The 14851-nt window shown below is 43.7% G+C and overlaps 1 protein-coding gene across 2 annotated transcripts in view; it reads right to left on the minus strand.

Annotated features, from left to right (window-relative positions):
• LOC142492998 (acyl-coenzyme A oxidase-like protein) overlaps window positions 1–14851 on the minus strand; it is a 344660-nt gene that overhangs the window by 226518 nt on the left and 103291 nt on the right. The window lies entirely within an intron of this gene.

The raw sequence follows: 14851 nt of genomic DNA on the forward strand, positions 1-14851 counted from the left end.
CTCCCTGTGACAGGGTGAAGACAAACCCCTATCAGTTATGCCTGGGAAACATATGTCTGAGTGCTTCATCCAGCACTCATAAGGGTTAACTCAGGTGGAAGCTAGCTAATCATGATGTAAGCTGACACCTGAGAGCCAGCAAGGTAGATAAGGATCTTGTTACCAGCAGTAGCTGCCTGTGTCAGAGGAGAGCACATGGATAGATGTGCTGCTAGCCAGAAGGATACAGCACACTATTTACTGCAGCCAAAGTAAGATTTCTTTCATTTGTTTGCATGACTGCTTAAAAAGTCTCTTAAGGTTTGGGTATGGTTTAGCCAGCCAGCCTGCTAGCTAGGATTGCTGTGTTAGTCAGTTTTCTCCCAACGTGGAGCAGGATTTATTTGCTTAAAGGGACAGTGTACCCGCATGTTATGTTGCTGTGGAGAAATAAAGCCACTGAACGTTTTCATTTATCCTGAAACTACACGTGTGGACTGTTCCCTGACCTCGGCTACAGGCCGTCCTGCCACAGGTGGTGTCAGAAGTGGGATGTTGGACGGGCCCTGTATCTGAAGGGCCACACACACACACACACAGACGGGGAAAAAAAATGGAGACAATTTTTTCTCAGTTCCTTGAGCAACAGCTCCAGCTAGCAGAGAAACAAGTTGAGCGACAGGCCCAGCAAGATGAGCGACAGGCCCGGCAAGAGGAAAAGCTACTCCAATTGCTGGCTGAAGGCCCAGCCCCAGGCAGACCAGGGATTCCAAATAACCCACCGGTGAGGCTGCATAAAATGAAGCCAAACGAAGACCCAGAGGCATTTCTCCTCACTTTTGAAAGGGTAGCCACGTCCCACGGCTGGACAGTTGATCGCTGGGTAACGACTCTGGCTCCACTCCTCATAGGGGAAGCTCAGGCAGCCTACCAGGCTCTTCCAGCAGACGAGGCCATGGACTATCAGCAACTAAAGGCTGCTACTCTGGATCGCCTAGGCCTCACTCCAGAGACCTACCGACGGCGGTTCCGGACAGTCAAATATACAAACAGAGACAGACCCCGGGTTGTAGCCCACCGCTTAGTAGACTTGTGTACCAGGTGGATACAACCGGAAAAACATGACAATGCAGAGATCCTTGAACAGTTTGTGCTCGAGCAGTTCATACAGATATTGCCCCCCTCCTCGCGCTCCTGGGTAACAAGACACGCTGCATTTTCCCTGGATTCAGCGGTCTGCTTGGTGGAAAACTTCCTGGTCGACGACACCCAACAGGATAGCTGGGAACGGCCGGTGCAAACACCAGTTGCTTCCGGTGATGCTAGAGGCAGGAGAGCAGACAATCGAGGGGTCTACAACCCGCCAGCTCGGGAGATCCAGTCAACCCGATCGGAAGACCCTTTCCCATCTCGGAGGGTTCCTGGTACAAACTCCCGCAGAGACGCCCATCCTGGGTCCGAGGCCACTGGATCACTCAAGGGAGGCCGCCACCCACAGTATTCCCCAAGAACCTGGACTCCTGTCACCCACCCGGTGGAGAGGATAACCCCACCAACCAGAAGGGAGGACCCCATCCAACAGCGGAGAGGTCCAAACACCGAGCCCCGTCGAGAGCTTCCGCTGACGACCGAGGTTGCGGATTCAGGAGATGATGAGATGGACTGTTCATATGGCATAACCACTGCCACAGCTTGTCTCCGAGGGGACCACAATCCGTGGTTAGTCCCAGCATCTCTGGAGGGGACAAAAGTAAACGCCATGCTGGACTCGGGCTCTGGAAAAACCCTGATCCTAGAGGGCCTAATTCCAAGCAATAGACTATCTTATGACTCTCCTTGGAATATCGAGTGTATCCATGGGGATACAAAGAGATACCCGACGGCGAACGTTCTACTGCGTATCCAGGATCAAGGGGCTAGCCTACTAGTGGGAGTTGCTCCCTGGCTATCTGCTCCTGTTCTACTTGGCCAAGACTGGCCCTACCTCGAAACATTGTTGGCCCCTACTCCTACAGAGCCTACTTCTCTGGTACCGGAGAAGCCCGGAGACTTGTTCCCCTTTTCCCCAGAGATTTTTCACCGTAGACACCATGTCCCAAAGACACGTAAACAGAGACGTGCGGAAAAAGAGGACTGGTTAAGAAAGGCTGGGACTCTTGGTAACATTAGTCAGCCCAAAGGACTGCAGGTCATGGCCGGGGATGACCAGGGTGGGGAACAGATAGATACGGGAATTTTGCCAGACCTGGATCTTCCTGACTTCCGTCAGAGGCAGAGGGAGGACCCAGCTCTGGCTAGACAATATGAGAAGGTGGTACAGGTCAACAACAAGATAATGGATGAACAGGGTGTAAAAGTGTTTCCACATTTTGAACTGTTGAATGACATTCTATATCGTGTGAATAAGGTTACACAAACAGGGGAGGTCATTCGACAGATGCTAGTCCCTAAAGGGTTGATTAAAACGGTGTTCACCCTAGCCCATACTCTCCCATGGGGTGGTCATTTGGGCAGAGATAAAACCACGGACCGCATCTCGTCCCGGTTTTACTGGCCAGGCATACATGGTGACATCATGAAACTATGTGAGACATGTTCTGAATGCCAGTTAACTAGCCAAAAAGGACAGAATCCGGCTCCCTTGGTTCCTCTGCCCTTTGTAGTCGTCCCATTCGAGAGAATTGGGGTAGATCTGATCGGACCTTTAGAACCCTCTGCGAAGGGACATAAATTTATACTCGTTGTGGTAGATTATGCCACCAGATATCCTGAGGCCTTCCCTCTGAGATCAGCCACTGCTAAACAGGTTGCTCACAGGCTGTTAGAACTGTTCTCTAGGGTAGGACTTCCCCAAGTAATGTTAACTGACCAGGGAACAAATTTCATGGCAAAGTTAATGCAGGATGTCCTAAAGTTATTGGAGGTAAAATCCGTCCGGACCTCAGTCTACCATCCTCAGACTGATGGATTGGTAGAGCGGTTTAACCGTACTTTAAAAACCATGCTTAGGAAGTTTGTGGACACTGAAAAGCGAGCTTGGGATGAACTTCTCCCTTTCCTGTTTGCGGTACGAGAAGTTCCCCAATCATCCACAGGCGTCTCCCCGTTTGAGCTCCTATATGGACGCCAACCTCGGGGTATTCTCGACCTATTGAAGGAATCCTGGGAGGAGGAGCCTTCCCCCTCCAAGAATACCCTTCAGTATGTCATAGACCTTAGAAACCGCCTAGGCATGATAGGTCGGTTTGCCAAGGAAAACCTCAAATCTGCCCAAGAACGTCAAGAGAGGCAGTACAACCAAAATGCTCGCTTGAGGGTCTTCCAACCTGGGAACCAAGTGATTCTACTACTACCGACATCAGAGAGTAAATTCCTTGCGAAGTGGCAGGGTCCTTTCCAAGTTCTCCGCCGCACCGGGGAGGTGAACTATGAGATCTCTCAACCAGGGTCCAGGAAGGGTAAACAAATCTACCACGTGAACCTCCTGAAACCCTGGAAAACGATGAGATCGCTGTTCATCCACCCTCGGGAAGGAGAGACGGATTTGGGTCCGCAGCTTCCAAAGGGTAGTACGTACAATGACCATCAGGTTCCCATGAGAGGGCAGTTAACAACGGAACAAATGTCAGACCTACTATAATTATGTGACCAGTTTTTTCGGAGCTGCCAGGGCAGACTAATTTAGTGTCCCATAGGATTGAGACAGAACCTGGCGTAAAAGTACGGTCCCGTCCCTATAGTTTGCCAGAGGGCCGAAAAGACCTGGTAGAGAGGGAGATAATAGACATGTTAAAATTGGGCGTGATCGAGGAGTCCCACAGCGAATGGTGTAGCCCTATCGTGTTGGTCCCTAAACCAGATGGGAAGGTGAGATTTTGCGTGGATCTGCGAAAGGTAAATGCTGTATCCAGATTTGATGCATATCCAATGCCTAGGGTGGATGAATTGCTTGACTCGCTTGGGAAAGCAGAGTATATCTCTACCCTAGATCTCACGAAAGGATATTGGCAGATACCTCTAGCGGAAGAATCCAAATGCAAAACTGCCTTCGCCACCCCTCTGTCACGCTGCGCTCACCACAAACAAGACGAAAGACCGCGGGGCTGAGGTGGGGTTGTATAGGCACCGACCCACAACCACGCCGTACTGTCAGGAATGCGTAGTCCTAGTCGTACCGCGTCGTAGGGTTGGAGAGGTCAGGGTAGTCAGGGTACTTGCCGTGTTCCAGGGTTGGAGAATCCGGGTAGGTAGAGTTTCGTAGCCAAGGTCCTGGGTAATAGAAGGTAGAGTAGTCGAGTAACGAAGCCGGGGTCAAAGTGCTGGAGAGTGTAGAAATCCAAGTAACAGGCAGGGTCAAACAGGTCAGACAAAGTTCAGGACAAAACTAGACAGCAGCGGTGAGCACAATGCATAAACAGGAGTTTATGCTCAGCAATGAAGGACAGGCAGAAGCAGGTATATAAGTGGGAAGGGTCCAATTACCTTGCAGGGGTGTGTTCTGGTCCACCAATGGTGTCAGAGAGACACTGATCAAAAACAGCTTGCAATTAGGCTTTCCTGATGCTAGGTCTGGTTGCCGGGCAACCTGCGCGCGTGCGCGATGCGCGTCGCGACGTGATGACGTCATGCGGTTTACTCAGCAAGTCTCCGCCTGTGGGAGGTTCCAGCAGCTCCCTCACGTTCTCCTGCTTCCTGGTTGCCGAGCAACCCGTGCGCGTGCGCGATGCGTCTCGCGGAGCTCCGCCATCCCGCCGCTGCGCCTGCACTGCCCTGGCAGTGCGTGGGCGCATGACTCTGCCCCGTGGTGCTTCCCTGAGTCGGTCTCCGCGCGGATCAGAGGCAAGTGTGACACCCTCTCGGGTTATACCAATTCGTCACTATGCCATTTGGGTTACATGGGGCTCCAGCCACATTCCAAAGGTTAATGGACAAGGTACTACGACCCCATAGGGCATATGCCGCGGCCTACTTGGATGACATTGTCATCTATAGCAGACACTGGCAGTCTCATATAAAAAGGTTAAGGGCAGTCCTAACGTCCTTAAGAGAAGCAGGGCTCACTGCAAATCCAAAAAAATGTGCCCTGGGTAAATCCACTACAAAGTACTTGGGCTATGCCGTTGGGGGAGGGATAGTAAGGCCACTAGCTAGCAAGGTGGCCGCCATAAAGGAAGTCCCCACCCCACAGACAAAGACACAGGTCCCCTCCCTTTTGGGGTTAGCAGGGTATTACCGGCGGTTTATCCCCAATTTTTCAGAAATATCTGCACCCCTAACAGATCTGACAAAAAAGAGTGCCCCGACCCAAGTTAAATGGTCTTGGGAGTGCCAAGACGCCTTTGACATGCTAAAAAAGTGCCTGTCAGAGGGCCTCGCTCTTCGGAGCCCAGATTTTAAAGAGCCCTTCATCATCCAGACGGATGCCTCAGAGGTAGGACTGGGAGCAGTGCTGTCTCAGCAATTTGATGGTGTTGAACACCCCATACTGTTCATCAGCCGGAAGCTGTTCCCAAGGGAAGTGAGGTATTCCGTTATTGAGAAGGAGTGCCTCGCTGTAAAATGGGCAATTGAGGCCTTGAGACATTATGTCGCCGGAGTACACTTCACCCTGGTCACTGACCATGCGCCCTTGAAGTGGTTAAACACCATGAAGGACACAAATCCAAGGTTGACCAGGTGCTATATTGCCCTCCAACCCTTCTCTTTTGATATTCAGCATAGACCTGGAAAAGACCATGGAAATGCTGATTTTTTGTCAAGAGAAGGAGTGGAGAGTCGGGCTTCAGCCGTGTGGGACACTAGCCACACACAAACAGGGGAGGTATGTGACAGGGTGAAGTCAACCCCTATCAGTTATGCCTGGGAAACATATGTCTGAGTGCTTCATCCAGCACTCATAAGGGTTAACTCAGGTGGAAGCTAGCTAATCATGATGTAAGCTGACACCTGAGAGCCAGCAAGGTAGATAAGGATCTTGTTACCAGCAGTAGCTGCCTGTGTTAGAGGAGAGCACATGGATAGATGTGCTGCTAGCCAGAAGGATACAGCACACTACTTACTGCAGCCAAAGTAAGATTTCTTTCATTTGTTTGCATGACTGCTTAAAAAGACTCTTACGGTTTGGGTATGGTTTAGCCAGCCAGCCTGCTAGCTAGGATTGCTGTGTTAGTCAGTTTTCTCCCAACGTGGAGCAGGATTTATTTGCTTAAAGGGACAGTGTACCCGCATGTTATGTTGCTGTGGAGAAATAAAGCCACTGAACGTTTTCATTTATCCTGAAACTACACGTGTGGACTGTTCCCTGACCTCGGCTACAGGCCGTCCTGCCACACTCCCACTCAGGGGAACTTGCTTGCTTGCAGTTTGATTGTGACAAATCTAATACAGAGTGCTTTTCCTGGTAATGTACAAGTTAATAAGAGCATCAATCAGACTTAGAACTATGCAACTCATTTTTACAGATTTATTATAAATCATTCTTCCTGGTAATGCACAGGTTATTAAGAATTTATATCAGTGTTAGGTGCCCTGGCGATGTGGTCTGCCGTGTATTGGCTCAAGGGCTTACAACACTTTGGCCAAAATGTTAAACTAAAAGACCATTTTATTTAATAGATATCTATACATATATATTTAGGCACTGTACCGTGTATAAGTTTCACTGGATGTGCACTGAGCTCTGTCTGTGTTTCATGTTCTGTCTCTGGTTTTAAATATATATTGCCATGCACAGTAGCACTCCTCTGTGACACTTATATGCTTATATATATGTTGTGGTTATTTTAGAGGTTCAATATGAGCTTGTAGGTGTCCTGTATGCATTTATCGTTATAAACTGTATCATTCTTTTGATTAATTAAAGTGAATGTAAAATATGTTTGTAAGAGTTACCATATGTTATGTTATATATTGTTTACTTACTGTGTGTGTAATAATTCTAAGGAATGGTTGGAATTGTACAGAGATAGAAATAATGAAGTTAACACACACATACACACAGAGAAAAGGAACATATAAGATAAAATATGTTACATTGACAAAAAAAAGTATGGTGTTATAGGCAGCACTCCAAGTAAAACAAAAACAAAAAAACAAAAACAGTAAAACGTCAGGTGCAGGGAACAAAGGGAGGGACCCTAGACCTTCCCAAAACTAGTACAGGAAATTGGTGGGTGTTCCCAGCACTCCAAAAAAACAAAAAACAAAAACAGAACAAGAATAAATAAATGTCAAAATGATGATTCAACACTGAGATATGGCAAAAATAAAGAATTTGTATTATAACAAAACACTAGTATACCATAAACTCCAGTCCTCAAGGGCCACCAACAGGTAACGTTTTCATTGTATGCAACAAAAGACAAAAATACCCAATTCTACAGCTAATGTGACAAAATACATCGTTAAATACAGCTCAACCCCGTTACAACGCGATCTGTTACAATGCGAATCCCCTTATTACGCGATGCAAGCGTGGCTCCCAATTTTCGTTTTTATGAATACTTTACAACACGATTATTGGTGTCTTAAATACATTATTATACAATGCATACAATTGTACATTATTTCTAACGCAATCCGCTTATAACGCGATGTGATTCTTTGGACCACAAGCACAGCGTTATAAGGGGGTTGAGCTGTACTTCAATGTTAGTATTCTCATGAGTAAGCGTCATTTAGTTAAACCCTTTGTTAAAAAGCGTTATAAGCCTACAGCCACGTCCCGGCATGACCAGTAAGAAAGTCCTAGCACTACCTGTGAAAATTCTCATTTACCTCTGCAGTGGAGGGAGAATGGTCTCAGTGGACCTGTCCTGCACAGGTACATGAAAAAACCTTCTACTTAAAAAGTGGGGAGGGGTGAGCTTAAACCCTGGGAGGGGCCGCCAACCTCCACACAACTGATACCAGTTGAAAATTAAAATTAACGAACACACAGTTCCTGCAAGCTCTAACCCTAGACACAAATAAATTATCTATATATAAACACACACACACACACACACACACACACACACACACTATACCATATACTATTAATTTCATTACCTTGGGGTACCCATCCAAGCTTCAAATTGCAAAGCCAGTATAACCAGCCTCACACTGATGAGACCCAAAAGGTCGAAACAGCTGTCTGTGGGTAGGTTTACTGGCTATACATCTTAACCAGGCTGTGCAATGCAGCAAGCATAAGCTTATATGGGTCCATCTCTAAATGTATGTATGTATGTATGTATGTATGTATGTATGTATGTATACATATATATATACATATACATATATATATATATAATATATATACCAATAGGGACCACATAGTATCTACACACACTTTTAGTAATGCAACACCCTCTTACATTTCAACACCTACCCACACCATTGGTATACACTTCCACTTCACACACCTTTTGTAAAGCGCTGTATACACTGTGGACGCTTTATAATTTACATTTACATACATACACACACTTATAGCACTAATATTCAGGGACCATTTAACACCTCAATTCATAAAATCACATACAGCACAGGGGGGAGGGATAGGCTTCAGTCACAGATAGCATTCCAAGATGCACTGTTTTAAAGTTAAACCTTTCTTGCTTTATTCATTGTAACATCGCCGGAAGAGATCAGTGTATCTCGAAAGCTCGCACAAATAAAAGCATTTCATTAGCCACAGAACGGTATCGTCTATTTGTTTTTGATTATTAAGCTCGGCTAACACGGTACAGATACATTTCTATATCTCTATATCTATCCATATCTATATAGCTTGCAGAGACTGTGTGTTGAGGTTTTCATTGTGACTGAGCCACCTGTGCTGAAGCAGGGATATCCTGAAAACCTGACCTGTTGGTGGCCCTTGAGGACTAGAGTTGGCCACCACTGCGCTATGACTACCGAGATAGGAGACTATGACTAACACTACAAAGAAAATGGTGTCAATCACTTAAATTGAACCTACTGAACTTGCATCTGGCATTAGTTCACTTAGGTCGTAGAAGGGTGCAATCTCACAATGCCAGCCACAAAACAGCCTTTTGTAAAGAGTTTCACAGTCTAATTGGCTTACTTGGGGGGTAGGGGGGGGGGGCTGGATCTGATAGCAAAGGTTTAGTTGCTTTAATATTTTTCTAAAAGTTATTTATAAGATGAATTTCCTCGCGGCCTCAGAACGGGGGAGCATTTGTCAGTGTTTTCTTTACCCTTAGCCCACCCTGACCTAGATCAGGTAGCCGGAAAGTTTCTGCCCCATACATTTGAAAAATAGAAAGGGGAAAGTTCAGCACATGAGAGAAGGACAATATTTCCTGTATTGTCGGCATAAAACCTAGAACCCCAGGGAATTGATTTCCCAGTGTGGGTAGGTTTATAATCTTTTTTTTGCCAAAATACTGTATGTAACTAATGGGATTATTCTCTATATAACATAATTCATATAAGCCAGCACTCTCCTAACTTGTTGAAAATGTATGTCAGACACTATTTTCTCTGCCCGTGCAGCCTCTTCTTGACGCAGCGTCCTGCAATCAGCACTACGTTTCCGGGGATACAACCTCCCATCGTCAACCTCCCTCTGAAACGTAGCGCTTGTTTTTCTACTCTGCATATGATCTATTAAACTGTGCGGTTTGCGCATATTTGAACACCACTCTTGTTGTGCTGCTACTTTCAATTCTTGCCTCTTATTCTTCATTAGCCAAAATGGGCGATTGGGCAGTTTTCAGGCAAAATTCCCCATTGAAGTCAAGCTTTGGCAGGTACACTTCCCTTTTGAACAACGAAATATGAAAGGGTTAATAGTATTTTATTGCAGACTTTGTAGAATGTGGAATGAAGATCGCAAATAAGAAATGATTAATTTTGATTTGCATTGCCAGCTTTTAAGATGCATTAACTGTAAGAACGTTGGGGATATAGAGGAATGCACTGTACGTTGCCATCGTTCACTTTAGTTCTTATAAACAAGGTCACAGCCCAACAAGCGCTCTCATGGAAACGAAGTTTGATATTGGTATGTGTGGGGTGAGTTTGCCAGACTGTGCCTTCTAAATCTTGGATGATGGATATTTACTGTACATAGCCCACACCACTGCAAGGAATGAAAAACAACAACAAAACACTTCATAGGCATGGTTAATAATGCTGTCTCACTTGCATCTTAGAATGTCCAAGTTCCATTCTAATATACAAATAGCAGCATCTTTTTGAGCAATTAAATCACTTTGCATCACGGTTCAAAAAATTAAATGAAAACACATGATTAAGTACTGTAGCACTACTAGCCATCAGATCAGTATACACAGAATTTTGACAAGTTCAACTTTCCTTTCTCAGAGGATGACAGAATTAGGTCTGTAATAGAACTTCTAAGTTAATGATAAACATCAGTGGGAAGGGGTTTGAATCCCAACCACCTAGCCACATTTGCAAACTATTGCAATGTCCGGGAGATCTACCATCATATCTTCAGTTTGTTACTGTATATCTCAACATTGTTAGTGGTGGACAAGAACCTTCTAGTTAAAGCAATTATTGTATATGAACAGAACTTCTGGGTTGTAAAACATATTCCTCTTTAGAGACTTATTCAAATCGCCCATCCCATCAATGCTGGTTTTGTGATGCCTGCGCTTTAAAGTCCTTTTGTAAAATGAGCAGTGAAGCTTTTATCAAAAGTACAAGTGGCCACTATCTTTCCTATTTAAAAAAAAAAAAAAATTTAAAACATGTTTGGTACATTAAAAACAAAAAAAAACAGCTATACCAGGGAGAGATTGTTAATGAAATGCACAGGTACAGTGCAAAGTTCTTAAGTGGCTGGAAAGAGGTTAATGTAAATCTGAAAAGTAGATGGCATCTGAACTTCTTTTCTTCAAAAGAATGTAGGCAGATTGCGGAAACCTTGGTGATGAGACATGTAAAGTGAGCACTTTTTCAAATCTTTTTTTTGAAAAATACACCTACGCATCAGGAAGTCTATCCCCACTGCGTGGGTGGTGGGTGCCTACAGGGAGATGGCTTATCATTCAGGGGTGATTCTGGGGATACCAAGAAAACACCAAGGCGGTTTGATCAGATGAAAGGCTGACGAGCAAGAGATGGAACAATAGTGCATATCTAAGAATAATCAGTCGCACACAAGTTTACAAGAAAGGAACACTTTGTGTACCATTCACGCCTACCAAAGAATCTTCCATTATCACTTCTTGTGAAAGGTTGAGGCACTTGTACTTTATACCGACTTAAAGGATTTAAAATTATCTTGATTTCTCATAAGATATTTTACATCTGAATATTGTGGTTTGCTTTAAAGCTGCATGGAACAAACAAAAGTACTTTTACAATAAAACATCTACCTGGGCGGATATAGATCTTAATTTAGTTTGTATTAGGTTCTTATAGTTGGTTAATTTGGCAGACTTCTATTATGTTCTTCATCATCTGCCACAGAAACAGCACGGACAGCTCAGCAATACTGAAACAAGCCAATTTGAGATGAGTGATCAAATGGGCAGCTCTGTAGATGACAGAATTTAGGGCTATAGAAGTTCATTTGAGACCTACAGTATCCCTCCTACTTAGTGGCAATGCAAATGTAATGCTGAAGGCACAGAATCTCTGAACGTTTCACCCCCCATCCTCACAATAGAAATACTCCTTGGGAGGTATATTGTACACAACAGCTTTGCTTCCTACCCTCTTAAATGAAAGTGGTCAAAATGGTGAACTGCTGTTTCACCCTCCAGAACAGAAGGGATTATGAATAAAACCGTCCAGTGCTGGTAAGGTATAGCACACATTGCATTGAAACAGTGGTTTAAATAAGTTTTAGATTAAAAAAAAGGATTGTTAATTAATAATCCTTTCTTTTAGCTGTGAGTATTCAGTCAGCCCATTAAAATGAACTGCTCATCTTTCTGCTGTCCCACATCTTCACAGGGAGCAGCCTAAATAAAAAGAATGGAGCTGTATAGATTCTTGTGCACCAATGAAAACAACGAAGGTCCACATATATGTTACAATTATAGTTGTTCTACATAACACATCCCCCCTCAAAAAAATGAGCGATACATAACATAGATCGATTAGATATAAAGATAGAGAAGATAGTTAACATAGATATGGGGGGGGGGAGGGTTACAAGTAAAGTCTCCAAGGGTTCCAACCTCCAAAGTATTCAGTATAATGCTGAATTAAATTGTTCACTCATGACCTGCAATTTTTCAGGATCCATATCGGCATGATTAGTCTAAACCCACAACCAGCAGACCAACACATTATGAGGACAAGCCTTCTTAAAAGGTGCAATCCCAATACATTTTGAAAACCACTTAATATAATAGTCTTCTTTAAACAAATGCATCACACTGAAGCAAACATTTTGCTTCCTTTAGAAATTCAGAACAATTTATTTTCATACGAGACTGAACGGGGAGTGCTTGTCAGTCACATGTTTACTCAGCCTCACATATTGCCATCACACGAGGCAGTAGCTGGATGAAACCACACCCCTCCCACGTACACAACACACACACACACTATATATATATATATATATATATATATATATATATATATATATATATATATATATATATATATATATATATATATATATATATATATATATATATATATATATATATATATATATATATATATATATATATATATATATATATATATATATATATACATACATACATATATATATAGCAACTGAAAATATTACTGTATGCTCATTTGCATGTCTTAGACAGGTCTGCAACCCTGTCTTTCCCCATTGTCACCCAGCATACAGCGCTTCCACTGCAGCAAGGGATTCTGGGAAATTAACTGTTAATAATAATTAATAATCATACTTATTAATAATACATAACTAATCATAAAGAATGATTAATAATGAATTATTATTAATACATCATTATTGATTAATGAATAATTATTACTTAATAAAGAATAATAAAGAATTATATATTTATAAATTAAACAATATAATTAAAATAATAATTTATTAAAAAAGTTAATTATACCATTTCATACAGGAATTGAACCCAGGACCCTTTCATATGTTGGCAAGAGTTCTACCACTAGACCACAGGAGCTGTGTGATGTCATAAACAGCTAGAAATAGACTTAAGATTTAACATTGACATGTAACCTGTGGCACTGTGTTGTAGAGGATAAATATATTTATAGGTTATGTTTAGTCACACCAAGCCTATGGTGTAGAGGTAAGAGGCAAGGCATTGGTATCAGAAGGTCCCGAGTTCAATCCCTGCATGTGTTTTGTACAAAATGTATTACTGTTTATTTGTGTCTGTGTCTGGTAGTCAATAAAGCATTGAATTGAATGTTTGAAAAAAAAAAAAAAAAACCCGATGGCACGCGAGGACAGAGAGAGATGAGCAAGTGGACAGCAGGAAGAGGAGAGAGAGATGAGCACGTGGACAGGACAGCTGGAAGAGGAGAGCGAAAGGTGGCAAAATGGAGGATTTGAGATGCAGGTAAGCTGGCAAAATTAGGCTTTCAATTCGGGAGCCATGCTCAGACCGCGTTATAATGGGTCGCGCTATAACGGGGTTTTGCTGTGTATATATATACTAATGCTACCCCCTACCCTAATAACCATTACATGTTAGCCTAAAACCCCTTACCCCAAGCCTCTACCCTAACCACTAAAAGCCCAAATGTTAATCCTCTACCCTAACTGCTAAAACCCCTTAAATTAACCCCCTACTTCAACCTACAAAGCACCTTAAATTAACCCCCTACCGTAAAAAGTAAAACTTACCTTAGAAGCGGCCAGCAGCAGAGATTCCTGCCGCGGATCAGCTATGTCAGAGGGCCTGTCTGCGGCTGAACACCGTTTGTCTGCGGCAAAACGGCCGTGACCAAATGTCCCATTCCGTCAGTATACTTCTTAAAAGGCTGCTATCCATAAAATCCATGATGGATATTCACCAGGTAAGTACAGAATCTGTTTTTTTTTGTACCCCAAATATTTATGCAGCCCCACTCCTCTGGGTACTACTAATTAGTGTAAGTAGTTAATGGCCTTAATGGGTTAACTGGGTGTGATCAGTCTGGTATTGCCCCTCCCCAACATGTGATGTAGGATGTCTTGTGACCAGGGATGTCACCATAGGGAGATAGAAGGGTATATATAGCTCCACCCAATGTTCTAGAAGCAGATTCCTCTGAGCTGTGGCAGAGGGTCTGTAAACATGTAAGTGCCCTGACTGTTTGTTTTCAGTTAAGGAACCTGCCCTATTTAGTGAGCGCCTATAGTAATGGCCCAAGATTGTTCTTATTCGGGAAGAGGAGTGAGCATGTACTTGGGAGTTCTCAGAGTAGTAGCTCCGGAGCATCAAATCGGTTTGTCCCCAGAAGAAGGTCCTTAGTAAACTCCCAATGCAATATGCATGAACGAAGCATACAGTAAGGGGACACTGACCTCAGAAAGCAGAGTGTATTCCCAACAGGCGCCCACTTGAGATTGGGCACGTGATGCTATGCAGGAGATGTAACCAATAAGGGAAACAAGCACATGTACATCCCCAATGTAGGATTGTTGCTTACATTTCTCCCAATGGGGCTCAAAGTGCTTCACAATTGCAGCACATAGGAATTTTTACAGACACTGTCCCTGCCCAGATGAGCTTACAAGCTCTGTTTTTGATGCCTGAGGCACAGGGAGATAAAGTGACTTGCCCCAGGTCACAAGGAGCTGATACCAGGGATAGAGTCAGGCTCCCTTGATTCAAACTCGGTGCCTTTAAAGAGTCAGTGTCTTTACTCACCAAGCCACTCACTGACCCTTCTTGAGAGATACCAGGGGAAGAAGTACAGACTAATTTTATAATTT

The sequence above is a fragment of the Ascaphus truei genome, chromosome 4 (genome assembly GCF_040206685.1).
Source record: "Ascaphus truei isolate aAscTru1 chromosome 4, aAscTru1.hap1, whole genome shotgun sequence".
NCBI lineage: Eukaryota > Metazoa > Chordata > Amphibia > Anura > Ascaphidae > Ascaphus > Ascaphus truei.